The sequence below is a fragment of the Carassius carassius genome, chromosome 9 (genome assembly GCF_963082965.1).
Source record: "Carassius carassius chromosome 9, fCarCar2.1, whole genome shotgun sequence".
In the NCBI taxonomy this organism is placed as follows: domain Eukaryota; kingdom Metazoa; phylum Chordata; class Actinopteri; order Cypriniformes; family Cyprinidae; genus Carassius; species Carassius carassius.
This window is the reverse complement of record NC_081763.1, coordinates 19,120,150-19,124,564: the sequence shown is the minus strand read 5'-3', so window position 1 is coordinate 19,124,564 and position 4,415 is coordinate 19,120,150.

The following is a 4,415-nucleotide window of genomic DNA, read 5'->3' as shown; positions in this document are numbered from 1 at the left end:
CGTCTCACGCGCTCGCCGCAGCCCTGGACGCATTCCAGCACGAGCTTACGACGGTACTGTTTAAGCAAACAGTTGTGGGCGGTCAGGGCAGGGACAAAAAATATGCGGGCTTGATAAGAGAAGTAGCAGAAGAATACGATAAGAGTTTCCACATTGTTTTAAACCACACATTTGCAGATAAACTGTGATTTGTAACCTATAACTTCGGTAGCCTAAGTTTACGTTTACAGTAGGCTATTGCATACTCCCGCTATATTACGTCTTTGTAGTGTGATCAAAACCGGATACTACTTGTTATGAGAAAAGTGTTTCCACATTTTCGTGTCCCTGCAGGTGTGTCTTTTTGAAGTAGGCTACTATTGACCTTAAGATGTCATTCGGTGTGACCAGTTATGCTGGTTTGACTGAAGTACCATGAAAGTCTAATAAATAGCCTAATTGGATGGAGCTTAAACTCTAACCTGCCAAATCCAAATATTTAGGCTATTTTCCCCAATGGTCGCGTGATTAGGCTATTAGCAAAACAAAAATTCCGGTGTGTTTGAAACTTGAAAAAAATCGGTTGTTGTCATAATGGTTTTTAGGGGTGCTCTTCCTCTCTCTCTGGAAAGAAGAATGAAAGCAAATTAATAGGACAGAAAAAAAGAGCTAAGTAAAAAAGTATATTACATAGTAAGACTGAATGAATAATTTAAAAATAAGCTTACCCTATATTATGTTGTGATTTAAAATAATAATAATACGATAATACTGACTGATATTCTATTATATGCAGAAGAAGAGGGATTGATTTAAAAAACCCTAGGATTTCAACCTTCTATATGCTTCCAAAAATACATAAAAATCTTGAATGTCCGCCAGGAAGGCTTATAATTAGGGGAAATGAATCCATTACAGAGCCAGTTTCTAAATTTTATAGCTTTATTAAACCAATGGTTTGTAAACTTCCTTCATTTATTCAAGATACTACTCATGTATTGAATTTGAAAAAAATCAAATTGAAAAAATTTGAAAATGACTGCATCATCTATATTGGTGACTTTGGATGTAGAGTCACTATATACAAACATAGACCATAAGGATGGACTGGAAGCATTAGCATACTACCTAGATATGAGATCATCTGTTGAAAGTACACCTGCTTGTTTTATTGTACAGCTAGCAGAATGGACAATGAATAACAATATCTTCTTGTTTCAAAATGAATTCTATAAACAAATTAAAGGTACAGCTATGGGTGCCTGTTTTGCCCCTAATTATGCTAATTTGTTTTTGGGATTTTGGGAAAAGAGATTCGTATTCTCTGACTTAAATCCTTATTTGAAGTATGTTGAGTGGTGGGGCATATATAGATGATATTAGATTGATATGGAGAGGTTCGGAGGCAGATATGTTAGCTTTTCACACACATCTAAATAATACCAATATTAATTTGAAGTTGAGTTTAGAGTATTCACACACTGAGATATTACATACCTTAAGAAAAGAAACCGACAGAAATACTATACTAAGAGCAGACACTGTCCATCCTTTATGGATGACTGAGAACATTCCAGTAGGACAGTTCCAGAGGTTGAAAAGAATATGTAATAGGGAAGATGATTTTAACATCAGGGCAGAGGATATCACTCAAAGATTTAAAGAACGTAAATCATAAAATAAAAATAGGGTGATTAATAAAGCATACAACAAAGTAAAAAGTATTAGTAGAGATGAGCTATTATAACAAAAACAAAAAACACAAGATTCATACAATTCAGTTTATTTTGTGACACAATATAGTACAGAGGCAAACAGAATTAAGAAAATTATACAAGGTAATTGGCAAATAGTTAGGAGTGATCCTTATAGGCATTGAACATATCCTGGAATCTGTAAGGGGAGGAGATAGGGCTAAAAGGTTGTTACAGAGAGTCTTTCTGGATTTATACATTGAAAGCAACTACATTACGGGGAAGTCGTGGCCTAATGGTTAGAGAGTCGGACTCCCAATCGAAAGGTTGTGAGTTCGAGTCCCGGGCAAGCAGGAATTGTGGGTGGGGGGAGTGCATGTACAGTTCTCTCTCCACCTTCAATACCATGACTTAGGTGCCCTTAAGCAAGGCATCGAACCCCCAACTGCTCCCCGGGCGCCGCAGCATAAATGGCTGCCCACTGCTCCGGGTGTGTGCTCACAGTGTGTGTGTGTGTGTGTTCACTGCTCTGTGTGTGTGCATTTCGGATGGGTTAAATGCAGAGCACAAATTCTGAGTATGGGTCACCATACTTGGCTGAATGTCACTTCACTTACCAGGCTTAAATGGTGAATGAAACTTTGTACCATTTTTGTAAAAAGTGTTTAAAAACTGTTTTTTTTTTCTATTTTATTGTGTGAGACTTGCTCTTTCTTCTAGCTGCTCTACATAGAGCGACCAGGTGTTTCTAATTTGAATAATTAGCTGCTGTCAAATGAACTGAGATGATGTTGATTACACACACCTTGATGAAGGCATGTAGCCACAACACGTAGATGTACCCCTCACCAAAAGAGTTTAAACGTATAAAGCCAGTGATGCAAAAAAGGCTTTTTAACTTTTCACTATACAATTCGAGTGCCTTGGAGTTATTGTTCTTTAATAATAATACGATTTAGATCTTTAAAAGTTGTGAGTTAAGTATTTTTGTCTAAATATATAAACCCATATGATGGGAGTATAAGAATGTTCTGTATTACATGAATGTCCAGATTAACTTTAAAATTGAGGACGAACTTAGTATAATTGGTACATGTCCAAATAAAATGCACAAATTCAACACATGTGATTAAGATGTGAGAATGTACACACTTTGCAATAAATATTTAGCATTCACCACCATTTGATGAATAGAAAAAGTTTACACCAGGAAAAAAAATCTGAAACAGGACTTAATTATATAAGTGCATGGGTTTCTTTTGAGATGGTATTTTGAGAAGGTTTGATGAGGTCTCTGGCCATCGTGGTGACTAGCTCAGATGACTGTATAGTAGGCATGTTTCACATAATGATTAATACTGTGCACAGGTCAGTTTATATCCATCCTCAGGTCATGATGATGGTGGACATCAGCTCCAGTTTTCTTTAGGAAATCTGTATGTCCACTTTAAATCTACCATATATATGCAAAAACTCTTTAGAGAAAAAAAAAGTGAATTGGTTATTCACCACTGCATCTCCACTACTCTCAGAATTTTAATATTAGGCAATCTAATAATTGTACAATATTTAACAGACTTTAATGGCATTAATGTTTAACATAGTTCTTAATTGACCATAACCACATATCTATGTGTTCAGATATGGCTACAGCCTGACTGGTTGCCTACTGAGCAGGACTGAATCTGATCAGTACCTGGATGGGAGACCTGCTGGGAAATCTACAGGTGAATCTTAATAAATTAGAATGTTGTGGAAAAGTTCATTTATTTCAGTAATTCAACTCAAATTGTGAAACTCGTGTATTAAATTAATTCAATGCACACAGACTGAAGTAGTTTAAGTCTTTGGTTCTTTTAATTTTGATGAATTTGGCTCACATTTAACAAAAAGCCACCAATTCACGATTTCAACAAAATAGAATATGGTGACATATTCATATACATATCAGCTAATCAACTCAAAACACCTGCAAAGGTTTCCTGAGCCTTCAAAATGGTCTCTCAGTTTGGTTCACTAGGCTACACAATCATGGGGAAGACTGCTGATCTGATAGTTGTCCACAAGACAATCATTGACACCCTTCACAAGGAGGGTAAGCCACAAACATTTATTGCCAAAGAAGCTGGCTTTTCAGAGTGCTGTATTCAAGCATGTTAACAGAAAGTTGAGTGGAAGGAAAAAGTGTGGAAGAAAAAGATGCACAACCAACAGAGAGAACCGCAGCCTTATGAGGATTGTCAAGCGAAATTGATTCAAGACTTTGAGTGAACTACACAAGGAATGGACCACACACAGAGGTGTCAAGGAATTTGCTGAACCACAGACGTCAGAGGCGTCTTACCTGGGCTAAGGAGAAGAAGAACTGGACTGTTTCCCAGTGGTCCAAAGTCCTCTTTTTAGATGAGAGCAAGATTTGTATTTCATTTGGAAACCAAAGTCCAAGAGTCTGGAGGAAGGGTGGAGAAGCTCATTGCCTAAGTTGCTTGAAGTCCAGTGTTAGGTTTCCACAGTCTGTGGTGATTTGGGATGCAATGTCATCTGCTGGTGTTGATCCATTGTGTTTTTTGAAAACCCAAATAAATTTTATAGCACTTCATGCTTCCTTCTGCTGACCAGCTTTTTGAAGATGCTGATTTCATTTTCCAGCTGGATTGGGCACCTGCCCACACTGCCAAAAGCACCAAAAGTTGGTTAAATGACGATGGTGTTGGTGTGCTTAACTGGCCAGCAAACTCACCA